General features: G+C 44.5%; 1 protein-coding gene across 1 annotated transcript in view; it reads left to right on the forward strand.

The window, feature by feature from the left end:
* DLGAP4 (DLG associated protein 4) overlaps positions 1–17,169 on the forward strand; it is a 1,245,417-nt gene that overhangs the window by 806,864 nt on the left and 421,384 nt on the right. The window lies entirely within an intron of this gene.

Consider the following 17,169-nt stretch of genomic DNA (forward strand, 5'->3'; position numbering starts at 1 on the left):
TTCCAAGAACCCAGACTCTCAACCTCCTGCCCCTAAAAGGCCAGATAGGTTTTACAAAGTACCTGATGACTACAAGTTCCTAGTAACCCCCCCCCCCCGGCCCTCCCAGCAGTTATTGCAGTATCCCCAGACAGATGGACTAGGCAACTTTATTGGCTTCCAACCCCGACTGTCCAGCCAAATCAGACATTCCCTCCAAACTGTCTCTGGCCCTACAAGTAGGCAGGCACTCTATCCGTTGCAGTTCTGGCATCTGCTGCCACTGCATTGGCCTTGTGCAGATACTCCTGGCTCAGATTACAGCCTCTGGCAATGATTTTAAACCCAAAACAATGGATGCCCCTTTGGACAACAACCTTCTGTTTGGCAAAAATGTTGCAGAATGTTTCAAAAACTTGCAAGAAAAAAGCAAGGAGCTGCGGAACATTAAGCACTTGCTGGTGTCCCCAGTGCCCAGATACTACAGGAACTACCCAGCCAAAACATCCTTTGTCAGAAGGGGCCCTTCCACCCCTCACCCTTCTATGGCCAGACCATGTAGGGGACCTCTAAAACAACCTTATTCCAGAACCCCTCAACCCCCCAACAAACAACCCTTTCCAGATAGAGGGGGACCTTCCTCTGTGTGACTGCCTTGCCCAAGTGCCCCTGTCCGCTCACCTTACCGTATGCCTTCCCCTTTGTCAGAAGGGCCCATGGCCAGACCACATAGGGGATTTCTGAGACAACCTTATTCCAGAACCCCTCAACCCCCCAACAAACAGCCCTTTCCAGATAGAGGGGGACCTTCCTCTGTGTGACTGCCTTGCCCAAGTGCCCCTGTCTGCTTACCTTACCCTATGCCTTCCCCTTTGGAGAACCATCACTTCAGATCTGCAGGTTCTTTCCATCATCCAGAAAGGATACTTTCTATCCTGGAAAGAAAAACCTACACCAAAAAAGATACCCTTTCCCTCCCAAAAATCAACTCTCTACTTCCTCCCACCCTGCAGGAGCTTCTCTCCCAAGGAACCATAGACCCAGTTACTTCAGGACAGTAGGGACTAGGCTTCTATTCCTGCTTTTTCTTAGTCCCAAAAAATGATGGCCACTGGAGACCTGTCCTGGACCTCTCATACCTAAACCTGTTCCTACAGGTCCCATCCTTCAAGATGCTCTCCCTTCAAACTCTTTTACCCCTCATCCCATCTCAAGCCTTCATGGTCACTCTAGACCTAAACGATGCATACTTGCACATCCAAGTCAGACCCTCCCACAGGAGATTCCTACGCTTCTCTGGGCCCTCTTCTCATTTTCAATTTACTGCCTTTTCCTTTAGCTTGTCTAGGGCACCTGGAGTTTTTACCAAGTGCTTAGCCCCAGCCGTCGCCCATTGCAGAACCAAGGGATTACAAATCTACCCTTTACTTGGACGAATTTCTCATTTTGGCAGAATCAGAGTCCACCCTTTTAACCCATCTCCACTTCACCATGTCCCTACTGCACAAACTGGGTTTCACCCTCAACCTTCAACAATCCTCTCTCCTCCTACAACAGGACAAGGTTTTCCTTGGGTGCAGAATCAGAACAGATCTAATGAGATCCTTCCTCCCACCAGACAAAGTACAGTCCCTCTCCTCCCATTTTCTAAGCCTATTGACAAAATCGCACCTGACTGCAAGACCGTTTCTGCAAACTATAGGTCTCATGGCTGCCACCATCCCCGTGCTCCCACTAGCAAGGATGCACATGAGGAAATTCCAGTGGTACTTAAAAAGAATGTTTGGTCTCAGAGCCAACAGCCTGTAGAGAAACTCATCCCCCTTCTGCCCTGCCTAAAAATAGAGCTGAAGTGGTGGATTCAGCAGGTTTCCAGCAACCAGGGAATTCCTCTGCAGCTCCCTCCCACTTACTCAGTCTATGCACACAGATGCATCAGACCTAGGGTGGGGAGCAACCCTGAAGGGCTACAGGATACAGCAGTGCTGGTCCCCTGCCCTGCAAAAACAGCACATCAATGTCAGGGAGATGACTGCTGTCCTACTAGCTCTAAAATTCTTCCTTCCCATCCTGCAACCAGGAATACTCCACATTGTGACAGACACTACTGTCATGTTGTACCTAAACAAACAAGGAGGGACAAAGGTATATCAGTTATATCTGATAACCCTGCAAATCTGGGAAATGGCAGTAAAACACAACCTCTTCCTGAAAGCTTCATTTTATTTATTTATTTTACATTTGTTAACTGGGGGTGTCTGAGCTGAAAAGGCCCTTTTTCAGCAGAGGCCCGGGGAGAAAAGCTCCACAAAGAATAATTACAGATACATTTAGTTAGACATGATCAGTATACACACAAATTACAAAAGACATGTTTTTACAGTGGTATGCGGCACATCAACAGTTACAGTGGAGAGAACAAACAAAAAAAATATTGATTTAAAAATAAAGGTAATTAATAGATTTGTGGTGTACAGCTGAAATTTAGAACATAGGTGGAATACCTACATAGTACACAGGTACAGTACATACATTGTAGATTAGACAGTGTTTGTGAGTAAGAAAGAAAACTATTATCAAGTACTCTAGTATGTATACCTTATCCACTTTCACTAGCATAGGGAGCATACATCCCCTCTCATACATCTCCTCTCAGGAAAACAAGCAAGCAGACTTGCTCAGCAGAACCTCCTCTCTGCAACACGAATGTATGTTGCACAGGGATACTTTCCTACACATAGTCCACCAGTGGGGCACACCTCAAGTGGATCTGTTTGAACCCCCCCCCCCCCCCTGAGAACAGACAACTAAACAAATTTTGCAGAAGGACTCACTCACCACTATCCTGGAGAAGTGGATGCCTTCAGCTTTACGTGACGGGAGTGTTCCTATATGCCTGCCCTCCCTTTCCTCTAATTCAGAGTCTCCATCTGAAAAATCAAGAAGGAACCACCAAAAATTTTGCTGGTGACTCCTATTGGCCAAAGCAGCACTGGTTCCTCCTTCTCCTTTCCCTAGCCAAGGGCAGTCATCACAAATTACCCCACAAGGTGGACCTACTAACGCAGCAACAGGGATCCCTCAATCACCCACAGCTGTCTTTACTATACCTAACTCTGTGGGTGATCAACTTTTGATCTCTTTTAGACAACACTACTCGGAAGACGTGCTATCAGTCCTGAGGGAGGCCAGAAAACCAACTATTAGAAAAAAACATTTGTCTCAATGGCAGAGATTCTCAAAATGGTATTCTCTTAGAGACAAGGACCCATTTCTGGCAGCTCCACCCCGTGTCCTGCACTATACCTGTGAACTCCTTAAGGAGGGACTAGCTTACTCTTCTGTCAAAGGCCATCTTTCTGCCATGTTTGCATGCTTGCCTTTACAGCCACCTCTTCTTTCCAGACTGGATGTAAAAATTTTCCTAAGAGGGGTCGTGCACATCAAACCACCAAGAAAGCTCATCCCTATTCCCTGGGACCATCCCTATTCCCTGGGACCTCAACTTCCTACTGGAAAAGCTTTTTTTGAGCCCGCCAGCACAGCATCTTTTCAAATGTTTATGTCTTTCGGCTTTTCCCAGTTAGGGGTCGCCACAGCGGAACTCCGGTCCGCTAATGATTGGCAGTAGATTTTTACTTGCTGGCTTGCTGGGCCTAATGCACAACATTCAATGAAGGAACACCCATTCACGCATGTCGCCACACAGAAGACGCTCTAACTGAGAATCGAATGGGCAACGTCTAACTGTGAGGTGACAACGCTACCGCAGCACCACTACCGCAGTGTACAGCATCTTTGTACATCAAAAAACATTCTATTAGTGGCCATTGCCTCTGCTAGAGTGTCTGAATTACAGGCCCTGATGGCTTGCCCTCTTTACACCACCTTCCACAATGATAGGGTGACTTTACTCACAAACGCCTTCTTTATGCCCAAAGTAGTAAATGGGCTATTCTTAAACCAGTCTATTCACCTACCCACCTACTTCCCCCTCCCCTACTAACTCTGCGGAGAGGATTCTCCATTTCCTGGATGTACATAGACGACTGAAATTCTACTTGGACAAAAACTAAGTCCTTTTGAAAATCTGACCAATTGTTCATTTCCTTCCATCCCAGGGCTTTGGGTAAGTCAGTCTCCAAACAAACCATCTCCTCCTGGATCAGGAAATCAGTCCTCTTTGCTACTCTCATCATCACAAACCATTACCTCAAGGAGTGCAAGCACATTCTACCAGGCTAAATCAAAGGCTTTCAATGAAAGGGCTAGACACAGCCTCGATCATGGAGGCAGCCACCTGGTCACCAGTCCATGCTTTCACTAAGCACTACAAGCTCAACCAGGTCTCGAGCCAGGGCAGGATTTGCCAGGGCAGTCCTGCAGGGATTCCTGGAATCTTCTACCTGTGCCACCTCCCAACATTCCTCCTAGCTGTGGTACTCTTCCCACAGTTTGAATACTGCAACATGGGAATAGGGCATAGAATAGTTGTGTAAAATCTTACCATGACCATAGATGTCCTTCTCTTCATGTTGCAGTATTCCATCCCACCCTGCAAAACACCCTGGTACTCAGTCTTCTCCTGTGTATCCCATCCCTGCAGGCCAGTCTTTACAGCCTTATAGTCTCTTCTCTGGGCATCAAGTTCTAAGGTCTGTGCATGCCGATGTCACATTTATACTCCATGGTTTATGTCCCTATGTGTGACATCCCACACACCTACGACAGTCAGGCTTAAGCTTAAGCAGTCTGATTGCCTGAGGTCTTGGAAATCTCAGTTTTAATACAGCAACATGGAAGAGAAAGACATCTATGGTTATGGTAAGATTTTACACAACTATTCTTTTTCTGTAGCTCTTGATGACCCAGTTTGTCTCAAGGGTTCAGCGTCAGGTGAGATGTCTTTACAGCTTCCAGTCCATGAATCTGAATTACCAGACACTTTGTCTTTATCCCCCTGGGAGTCTACCATCCTTCGAACTGGGACATGTCCTCTGGAAAATGGAAGTCTTTGTGAAGAGGATAATTTGTTGACTCACTTTGCAAAATGAAGGTGCATTTCATGTAGGATACTAAAGAGGTGCCTGATGGCCAAAAGGACTATGACTTCCTAGTCTTAGAGGAACCATTATCTGTGACAATTCCTATAGTCTATGGAGGCTTTTTTGGATGCTAGAAGAGCCAGATTCCTCACTCCCTGCCCCAGTGATGCCTGATAGATTCTATAGGGTCCCTGAGTCCCACAATTTTTGTGCAAGAATGTCACAGCTGATCAGCTGTGGTGTCTTCTGGATCCAGAAAAAAGTCTATATTGTCTCCAACTTGTAAGACTCTTCTCAATCATTGTGGGAGCAGAGTCCTTGACCATTTGGGGAAGAAAATGTACTTGTCTACCACTTGGCCTTCAGTGCAGAAAGTTGTCAGACCATATAGTCAGATACCAGGTAGAACCCCTCAACTAGGTGACAATGAAATGGGGAAGGTGTCCGATGGAGGTCTTGTTGGCAAAAACTGCCAGAATTCACCCAGACTAGTGTTCATATTCAGAGATTTTCCAACACCACTCAGTATCATGACCATTCTCACCTTGCCAGTACCCTCCCTCTGGTGGCACATTCTTTCTCCAGGAGGGCCATATCAGTTGATCCTGAAGTAAATTTGTCGGTAGCAATCTGTTACCTAGTTTATTCCTAAAGAATGATGGCGAGCTGCCCTGTTTAACATGCAGAGGAAGTTTATTATAGATGTTTGGGAGGTGCTGGGTTATAAACTTGTCCCGCCATTCTGTTTTATTTATCTGTTGAAGACTTGGGTCCAGGTTTCTAGTATTGGTAGTGCTATAGGACTTGCAAAGAAGCTGGAGGTCCAGGACATTTGGTTATCTGATGCAGCAGGTCCAGGACATTTGGTTATCTGACGCAGCAAGTAAGACTGAGCTCTCATCTGAAAAGTATATGGCACTGAATAAATGGATAGAAATTCCAGCCTCTCTTGGTACCTCTGGGACTTTAAGCCAGTGTTTTTTCTTTTGTTTTTTTTTTGACATTTTTAGGGAGACAGCCAAAACAGTGTTGTACTCTAAATGGCCTGATCAGTGCTGAGTTTGAGGAGTGATCACCTCTTTTTAGACCTTGATGATGTCCTTTGTCAGCGGGGCTAAATAAAAAGATTTCCTGACAACTGTTGTTAAATGATGATAAAAAAAAAAAAGGTAATTTTACTACGTAGATGTTCATCGTGCATACAGCTGCAGTCATAACAGATGGGTTCTCCTGCCATCAGGCGGGTCCTCGGTCGGCCGAATTCCAAAGTCTTGGTCCGGCGTCGGTTGTCGTCGCTTCTTCCCTGACGTCAGTGCGACAGGGGTATAAAAGAACCAGCCGACGCCATTTTTTTCCGTCTTTCTTGCCGCGCGGTGCCCGAAGCAGTTCGCAAGTGCCGGTCGGCCAGCTCCTGAAATTACGAAAATTTTGCAACCGAAGTCTTCTTGAAAGCTAAGTGCCCCGTTGGGGAAACTTTTCTTGCCTCAGACCGATGTCAGACAAAGTTAATAATTGTATTTCATGTGGGAAGCAAATACCGCATAAGGATTTCCATTCCCTCTGTATTCCTTGTTTAGGCCCAGACCACGACGTCTCGGTCTGTCGTTTTTGTGATACATTCAACAAACGCACCATTAAGCGTCGGGTGGAGTTCGCCCAGCATTATTTTGGCAAAAACTTTAACTATATTATGTCGTCGGATACTCCGACTCCAATTTTGTCTAAAAAGTGCAAAGATAAGGACCGACACACGAGGTCCGCGGCCTCTACCGACACCACTCCAAAGCCGACTACACGTGGTCCGGTTCTTAGCGAGGTGCCTACGCAGCCCCTGACTACCGATGACACTTCCTTGGCGGTGTCTCCTATGCCCGAGGTCACAGGCTCCTCGGCCCACACCCCGACTACAGATACCGAAGCCACTCTTGGCGGTGAATCTCAAAATGTGGACAGATCTACCTCCTCTCAAGGTGTCCTCAGACCTTCCTCTTCTTTTTCCATCAAGGCTTTCACGAAGTCTAAAGCAGCCATGCATTCCAAGAGACAAGCTACACAGGGCCCATCTCCAGGCCCCATGCCTAAAAAACAGATGCTTAAAATGGCTGAGGATTTAATTACTCTCATCAGGGGTTCTCAACCCCCGGACAAAGGCCCAGAGTGGAGGAAGAATCCCCCTCCTCTGATCAGGGCTCCATTATATCAGAGCACTCTGATGAACAGGAACATTCTTACTCCCCTTTTGAAGACTTTGATGCAGAGGAGTCCATTCCGTCTGTATCCCCCCCAGAGGATTTCTCATTTGGGGAAACTTTGCATACCTTAAGGGAACACTTCCACTGGGAAGGCCAAGATTATTCAGATTCCAAGAAAAGACTTGGGGAATTTCTCTTGCTACCTCTGCACAGGCCTCTGGCTATACCTCCTGTCGTGGACATACTAGATGATGTGTACTCGGAGGCCTGCCTTAACCCGGATTCCCTACCTCCAGCCCCAGTCAAGCCTGACGGGTACTACAGGGTTCCTGACTCACACCAATTTCTATACAAAAGCCATGCTGCTGACCCAGAAGCTATCTCACAGGGCCCCAAGGGAATTAAGGCCTCCACTGCTAAAAATCCATTACCTTCCGAGAGAGATTCCAGATCCTTAGAAAGGTGGGGAAAAAAGGTATATACCTCGGCCACCTTAACCATGAGGGCATTAAACTGTCAGTTCCATATGCTAAAGTACCAACAGTTTTTATTATCACAATTGAGAAGTAAAATGTCACAACCTGAACAACCAGACTTGAAGGAGTTGCAGGATTTGATGCATAGTGCAGAACAAGTGGGTAAACATACCTTACAATGTGGTTTTGATGCTTTAGATGCCTCATGTAGCGCTGCTGTTACAGGATCAGTCATACGTAGACATGCCTGGCTCAAGGAGCAAACCTTACCAGATCATGTCAAAGCTAAATTACTAGATGCCCCTCTACAAAAGGATGTATTATTTGGTGCTAATGCTGAGGAGGTATTAAGGAAAATGGAGGAAAAGGCTAAATCAATGCAAACAGTGAAAGATTTTCTACAGGTACAACCTCCACGTTTCAGTAGAAATTGTCCTTCCAAAAATTGGTCCTTTCCAGCCACGGACAGACCCCAAAGAGGTAGAGGCGCCCGAGGGGCAGAGGACAATCCCAAGGATCGTTTAGAGGCAGACAATGGCAAGCTCCTACACAAAGAGGTGGTGAGGATGACTCGTAACCATTCAGAAAGCAAGCCCAATGACTTTCCCCTTTGCATGCCAAGCAAGACTCAAATGGCAGCACCCTTAGGCGGAAAACTGGCATTATTTTCAAAAAATTGGCATATTGTCACAAAAGACAAATGGATCCTGGACATTATAAACAGAGGCTACAGATTCCAGTTTCACACCCTTCCAAAAATGAGAGGCATGCCAAACCTGCCACACAATCAAAGGGCAGAGGCACGAAGACAAATTTCAGATCTCATAGACATGAAAGCTATTCAAGAGGTACCTACGCACGAACAAGGTCAAGGTTTTTATTCCAGACTATTCCTGGTACCAAGGAAGGGAAAAGATTGGAGACCTATTTTGGACCTATCCATCCTAAACACATTTCTACTCGTACCAAAATTCAAGATGCTCACTCTACAGAAGCTTCTTTCCATGCTGGGCAAGGAGTCTTGGCTGGTAACATTGGACCTCAAGGAGGCATACCTGCATGTCCCAATCAGACAAAATTGCATAAGATACCTCCGATTTCTTGCAGGTTCAACCCATTATCAATTCTCTGCATTGCCCTTTGGCTTATCTACTGCACCCAGAGTATTCACGAAATGCCTGGCATCAGTAATTGCCTACTGAAGACTTCAAGGGATACAAATATACCCCTATTTGGACGACTGCCTGATCCAAGCGGACAGCAAGCACATTCTTCTGAAACATCTGGCTTATGTAATAATGTTGTTGAATTCTGTGGGATACACAGTCAACAAAAAGAAATCAAGGCTAATGCCCTCTCGGAAAATAATTTTCCTGGGTGCCAACTTGGACACAAACACCCAGATGGCCTACCTCACGCCAGAAAAGCAGGGGCAACTAACTCAATACTTCAGAACACTAGCAAATTGCACCAGGCTGACTGCAAGGAAAATCCTGCAGGCTCTGGGATTCATGGCATCTTGCATCTTACTGATCCCCTGTGCAAAGTTGCATATGAGGAAACTTCAATGATACCTGAAAAACCTATGGTCTCAACACAGCCACAGTTTGGAAACAATAATACCACTAATTCCATGTCTTCAAAAGGAATTTCTGTGGTGGGCTCAAGCATGCCAAATAAACGCAGGTCTCCCATTCAGCAAGCCTCAAGCAAATCAAGTCATCACAACAGATGCCTCGGACTATGCCTGGGGGGTGCACATGACAGATCGGTGCATTCAGGGCAAATGGTCCCAAAAAGAAAAGCACCTTCACATCAATCAAAAGGAAATGCTAGCAGTAATAAATGCTATTATAGCTTTCAAAGACCTTCTGCAACCAGGTCAACTATTGATAAGGACGGACAACACCACAGTAATATGGTACATAAACAGGGAGGAACCCATTCATACCCCCTATGCAGACTGGCCATGTCACTTTGGAACATGGCCCTGGACTTACAAATCGAACTACAAGCACAGTACTTGCCAGGCAGGGAAAACACGCTGGCAGACAACCTAAGCAGAAATATGACAGATCCACACGAATGGAAGTTGCATCCTCAAGTTTTTACAGAGATAATTCAAGCATGGGGAAGGCCAGACATAGATCTCTTTGCCTCCCACAAAAATCACCAATTGACAAAATTCTGCTCAAGGATTTTTCATCCAAAGGCCTGGAGAGTGGACGCTCTCTTTCAGTTGGACATCAATGACAGTTTATGCCTTCCCACCTCTTCCTCTGCTGCCCAAAGTTCTATTAAAAATCAGAGCAGACAGACCAAAGATGATTCTCATTGCTCCAGACTGGCCAAGACAACACTGGTACGCACTCCTGAGGAGCCTGACGCATTCCCCACCATGGACCCTGCCTCTAATGCCTCTTCTTCTGACTCAGCACAGCTTCAAAACTCTTCACAGTCAGCTAAAAACACTCAATCTAGCCGCATGGAAGATTCCTTAGCATCACAACAGACCCTACTCTCCAAGGAGGTGCAGGATGTCATTTTGGAGGCCAGAAGGCCGTCTACTAGAAAAGCTTACTCCGCAAAATGGAAACGGTTTTGTGTCTCGAATGAGAAAAAGGGCCAGGATCCTGGAAAACTGAATTTACCTCAAATATTACAGTATCTAGCTGAGCTGCTAAGCAGTGGACTTCCATTCTCCTCCATCAAAATCCATGCCTCAGCCATTTCTGCAGAATACAACACTGATCCACCCTTATTCTCTCACCCCCTCTTAAGACAGTTCCTCAGAGGGGCTAAGAATCTAAAACCCCCAAGGAAACAACCAATACCTGCTTGGGATCTCAATTTCATTCTAGAAAACTTGACCTTGCCTCCTTTTGAGCCAGCTGCCTCATCAGATTTGCAATATTTGTCCTGGAAAACAGCTTTCCTTCTGGCTATTACCTCAGCTCATAGGGTATCGGAACTACAAGCTCTCATGGCTGTGCAGCTGTTTATCATCTTCCATCAGGATAGAGTTTCCTTATGAACCAACCCGTCCTTTATGCCAAAAGTGGTATCCTGGGTAGCTTTGAATCAGGCTATACACTTACCTACCTTTTATCCTAATCCTCAAAACAAAGGGGAGAGATTACTACATTCCTTGGACATCCACAGACAACTGCGTTATTATTTGGACAGAGCAAAGCCTTTCAGAAAATCAGAACAGCTCTTTGTGTCCTATGCTATAGGAGCTCAAGGAAAGCCAATTTCCAAACAGACAATCTCAAAATGGATAGCCCACTGCATACGCTTTTGCTATTCTTTTCATGGCAAAACTGTACCTACAGGCATCAGATCTCACTCCACAAGGGCCACGGCTACCTCTGCAGCTTTTCTCAGAGGAGTTCCTACCAAAGATATTTTGGAAGCAGCCACTTGGAGTTCTGTGCATACCTTCTCCAAGCACTACCACCTTCCATTATACTCCAAATCTAGAGCGGGCTTTGCCACTGCAGTCTTGCAGGGCATTCTGGCTCCTCCTAGTTCCACCTAGTGCCTACCACCCCTTTCTTAGCTTTGGGATTCTACCCATCTGTTATGACTGCAGCTGTATGCACAATGAACACAGTACAGTTTTGTACCTACCATAAATGTAGATGTTCGAGTGCTAATACAGCTGCAGTCCAGGTTTCCCTCCCTCCTTCCCCTCTTGGGACAGGCCTTTTGGCTAACACCTCCTCATGCATCCTGATTGGGGTATTCATTCTTGATGTATTTGCTTGCACTACTGTATTTTGATTATATGGCATTGCTTTATTACACACATTTAAGTATTGCCTTCCTTCTGGGGGCACCTGACATCTGGGGCAAGAAAAACTGAAGAAAATGGCGTCGGCTGGTTCTTTTATACCCCTGTTGCACTGACGTCAGGGAAGAAGTGACGACAACCGACGCCGGACCAAGACTTTGGAATTCGGCCGACCGAGGACCCACCTGACGGCAGGAGAACCCATCTGTTATGACTGCAGCTGTATTAGCACTCGAACATCTACATTTATGGTAGGTACAAAACTGTACTTTCTCATTCAGATCTATAAGTGCACTGCTTCAGACCCAGGCTTGGAAACCCACTCATGGGGCTCAGCGTTCAGGATAAGAGAACGGTTTCAGAGGAGAAAGCAGATTGATGGCTCTGATCCTAAGCATTCAGACATGTCTGGGGAAAAAGGGTCCACTTCAAATGGTAGTAGCCAAGAAAAGCAGAAGTATCAATAATTTTAAAAAGACAAACGTGCTTAACAAACAAAACCAGTTTTTGTTGGTTCATTGCTTACTCTGTTGTAGTTGAGAGTAGTCACAGAGGCAGCATTTAGTGTTTTGGTTTTGTTTGTGTATACTGCCATTTGCTAAGGGATAGTTAAGCGTTAGACAACCTTAATGTAGCGTGCAACCACATAAAGGGGAATTCTGTTGTGCCCCTTTTGTTGTCTGGCACTGGTACCTTAGGAAGTAAATTTACAAACGTGGATCACCTTAAAGGCAGTATGCATTCCATCTCAACTAAACTGACGGACCACAGGAGCAGATCAGCAACGAGCATTAAAAGCGGTTCCTACAGTTGGCTGATGGGTACTATATCCAGAGATAGATCAGTTTATTTCTCTGTGCAACAAACAGTTGAGAAAGTTTTACTCTAAAACACTGTGCAAAGAAGCATAGACAGTAGATGCTTTGTTTGGATGGGCAGGTCTGTTTCTGTTTGCAATGAATTCCCTTCAATCCCCTTCTCCCCAAGGTGATTTAAAAGGTAAGGGAGAATGGTGCTAATGACCCCCCCAAGTAGCAGTGTTCTGCCTACTCGTACAGATATCAAAGGTGGGCTCTTCTTACTGCATGCACAACTGGATATCACAGAAAAGGAAGGTTCTCACATGTTTATCAATTTGGAGAGATTCTGACTGGATAATCAAACAGTTCTCTGCTTTGGGCACCAATTTAAAGAGGACATATTGAACACCGATTTAAAGAGGACATATTGAACATTATGAAAGACACTAGGAAGATTTACTTGTCCATATGGAAAAAATTTACTGTCTATTGCCAAGAGAATAAGTAAGACCCCATTTCAGCCTCTGTGTCTGTGATTCTGCAGTATCACTCTGAGGTGTTCTGTGCAAGGCTGCCTATGCCTCTGTGAAGCTATGCCTTTCAGCGATCTCCTCCTAGTTTCCTGTAGTTTAGCATCTCTCCAGCCTCTCAGGCAGTTTTTCAAAGGAGTCCTACACTTGAGAATGCTTAGGAGTGTAAAGGCTTCTTCATGGGGACTGAATTTTATACAGGAAAAGCTTCTACTGGTTATCACTTTGAACAAGCTGCACTACGCCACTTAAATTTATGTCTTGTAAAACAGCGGTTCTTATTGGTATTCCATCACCAAGGAGGATTTCTGAACTGCAAGTCTTAATCTGGAACAGAGTTAGCCTGAATACCATTTATTTTATGTGAAGGTTGTGGCAGAATTTTCTGTTTTTCTTTTAAGTAGATCACATTGCTGCCTGTTTTTTTCCTAATCTTCAGAACGGTGTTGAGAGAATTGTTTACTCCTTGGGTGTGAGAAAATATCTAAGGTGCTATTTAAAAAAACAAAAACGCCAAAACTTCTGATCAACTTTTTGTTTCAAGACGCACAGAAAATCAGTCTCTGTTAATGTCTAAATGGCTGGTGAATTGCACTTTGTTCTTATTGCAGGAAGACATTGGAAGGGCAGTACAAGGGACATAGCAGCCACCGTGGCTGCAGAGTGAGGCCAGGTTTGCAGTAGCCATGATTCAAGGCCTTGTCAGACCATGCCAAAACAGTATGGCCACCTCCCATACATTGTGAACTTTGCAAGTTAATGTAGTTTGTTAGTAGTACGTTAGCAGTGATCCATACAAAGTACATAGTGCTGCTGTTGTCGGACTTCATAACAGTGACGATTTGAGTGAGTCTTAGGAGAACATAATACTATTGTATAGGAACTTAACATAATGGTAGATGTTCAGGTGGATCACTGTTTCAGTAAAACGCTTCCCTTCTCTCCTTCTGTCCCTTCACTTTAGGTAATAGGACTGGAGTGCAGTATCTTCCTATTCATTTTACTCCTTCTCCTTCCTTTCCATTCTCCTTCGCTTCAGCCCTGCTTTTGCCCGAATAGACTGGGGGTGCCCAGGCTCTTGCCGTCTGTGGCCCTTTTCCTATCAGTGTATGTGATGTACAGTCCTGCTTTTGTTTAGAAACCTGGCCTGGGTACAGGCAGACCTTCACTTCTGCAGATTTTTGAGCAAGAAGGACCTGGAGGTGATGAATGTGTATGCCTTCTTTGTCATTGGAAAATGCTGACACTCATTTGATCAGAAGAGGGAAGGAAGGGATGATGTTTAGAAGTTGAGCAGAAATCTGGTCTTCTTCAACAGAAGTCCCTTAAGTCAGTACTAATGCAGTGATCCATTTGGATGTCTATTATGGTAAATTCTTAGTCGTGTGTGTATGTGTGTGTGTGTGTGTGTGTGTGTGTGTGTGTGTGTGTGTGTGTGTGTGTGTGTGTGTGCGTGTGTGTGCATGTGTGTGTGTGTGTGTGTGTGTGGTGTACTGCTGAGTGAGATGAAGTAGAAGTGGAGAGTGTTTTAGTTACTTACTGCTTTGCTTTAGAAGACCTGCATGTCTCTGGCATTCATTCTGCAACCTGGTGCACAGTGCTTTTCATCACAAAAAACAAAACAAACTTTGGGAGTCTACTTTAATGTAGCTGGTGACTAATTTATTGGCACAGCTGACCAAGTTTTGCAATGTGATGCTTCTCATCCAACATACTGTTCGGGTGTGACTGAGGGTGGAGTTGAAACACCACCTGTCTAAACAGGACAGAGCAAAACCGCATATGGTAGTGAAGCAATTTATTTACTTGGAGAACCAGTTAAAAATTTAGATTGAAGACTATAACCGGCATCGAGCAAGTGTGTGTGTGTGTGTGTGTGTGTGTGTGTGTGTGTGTGTGTGTGTGTGTGTGTGTGTGTGTGTGTGTTTAACATCACTTGTAGTGCTTGCTAACTATGAGAACCCTCCTTTCTTAGCCTGCCATCTGGGATGATCTCATGATTTGTTGACATTACTATGTTATGCAATCCCCAAATGATGGCAGAGTTCTGTTGCTAGCGGCAGCTGCTTTCCTTAAAGCTGTGTCCTTCCACTTGTAGATGGTAGTTCTGCTTTCTCTTTCTTGTATTCCATTTTGCTTTACCAGATGCATAGGATGGAATAAATAATATGTCAAGTTTGCCATCCGGTTCCTTGAGCAGGCTATGTACATGCTCTGTGGTCCCTTTCGGAGGACACACAATGAACTTTTTTTTTTTTCTTAAGTACCTTCCCTTCTTGGCTACACAACATGATTAATGTACGTCTCTGATTGAAACTACACTCTGAAAGCTAATGTTTTATTTGCTCAAATGAAGTACTATAGTTTTGTCATGGCTCTAATTGTGTTGCAGTTCTTCCCTTATGATTTAAAGCAAGAGATGTTAGAATCCAAATCGGCAGGTGCTTCTGAAACTGTGACCCAACAAAGAGTAGAGCTAGAAAGAAAGGTCTGCACAACTCGAAGTGTGAGTGTCCGTAGGAGTAGTGCAGAAAGGCCGACTCATCTGAAGCTGCAATAGACCAAAGCAGGGTAAAACAGTGTGCACATCTGGGACTGGCAGTGTGATGTGATTTGGATTAGATTGGTTAAGATGCTGGAAGGCCTGTGACTTAAGACTTGAGTTGGTCATTAAGAAGTGCAGACATACCTGTGACTGAACACAAGGTGAGTGGATCAGAAGTTTGGATGCAACCAAGCCTTGCAAGGTGAGTAGGGTAGGTAGAGTAGGGTAGGTCTGTCACAAGGTCAACCACACCTCCTATAAATGGCTGTATGGATAGTTTAGAAAGTACTCGTATATGGAAAGGATTATGTGTATGTATCATACTTTTATTTTGAAAAATGTATTCTGACAAAAATAGCATGGGTACAAAGTTTACCACACAAGTTACACAGTGTATCCACAGAATGAAATGCAAGTATATATTTCAGTAAAGTAAAGAGTTTCAGCAGAGAAACTACAATGTGATGTATTGTAATGAGAAAGTAAGAATAACCGCTTACTGTTGCATGGATTTAGTAACGTTAAAGATTATTACATGAACAAAAGTGAAATGTGTCAACACCCAAGCCGCAGTTAGTGATGACTGCGCAGATAGATGTTTTACTCAGTAACACACTATTGTAGCCAGTGATAATTTCCCCTTATGGCTGAACAGTCTAAAGCAAAACATGTCAAGTCAGATGTTACTAAAGACATCGGACAGATGAGTGCTGAATTTTACTTCTTGCAAGTATGAGGCCACGTGTGAAGCACTGAGAGCCAAAAACAAACTTAAAACATCAGTAGCTGACAGGTGTAGGCTGCAAAAGTACATTCAAAAGCCATAATTGAAAAAGCATGGAGTTCTGAATGTGCGAAACCTTTAAAAATGCTTCCAGTCAATAAATTTTCTTTTTAGCATCAGACTGTTTTGCATGCCCGGCACAGTTAATTTGATTAGGTTGTTGCTTCATAAATTCTGTCGTGCTCTCTCTCTCTCCTTTCACAAGTTACGGCTTTTAATATTCAGACATGGTAATTTCTTCAAATTTTTGTTTTAAAAAAGTAACTATGGTTTATAAAGAAAATAAACACACAGGTCTGTATGTTTAAACGCAGAACCACCTAGACTAAACCCAGTTAACTGAAATTAGCACTTAAAAGTATTTCTAACATTGTAGCATTCAAAATAGGGGCTTTATGAGCAAATTACTAGTGTATTTAGTAAGCCATAGCTAACGAAGGCTTAAAAATTGTGCATCCCTTGCTTTTTTAATACCGTTTGCAAATGAATGGTGCTGCTAGCAAAACAAGCCTGGAAAAGACACACCCTGTACTATAGGACTGCCAGGTTTGAGTTTCACAGCTGCCTGTTTAATAACTCTGCAGTCATACTTCTGACTGCTCCTGTAAATTTCAAAGCAAATGTGTTAAAGAAGTTATCCTACCACTGTACTTTCCTTTCCTTTCTCAGGCCCTTTGTGAAATTTGGTTCCCCGCCCTTCTTTGGTGTGTACAAATTCAGGCACTTTGCTCAGCTGGAAAGGCCCCATGAAGGCCTTAAATCTGACTATCCTGCTAGATTAGCTTGACTTTATATTCAGCAGGATGCTGGCTGCTTGAAGATGACCACTGTCTTGCTTTGAGACGTGAACGACCCAATTCTGTTTCTTTGCAAAACCTGTGGATGTTCTTCATGTTTCACTGTTGCAGTCATCACACTTGGGTTATCTGCCTGCAGGTAGCACTCAGTCTGCCCGAATACAAGAGTCTTGGGATTTCTGCGTCTGATGCTTTCGCCTCTTCCATGACGTCAGGGGTATAAAA

The sequence above is a fragment of the Protopterus annectens genome, chromosome 12.part0 (assembly GCF_019279795.1).
Source record: "Protopterus annectens isolate FY-2018-M chromosome 12.part0, PAN1.0, whole genome shotgun sequence".
Lineage (NCBI taxonomy): Eukaryota > Metazoa > Chordata > Ceratodontiformes > Protopteridae > Protopterus > Protopterus annectens.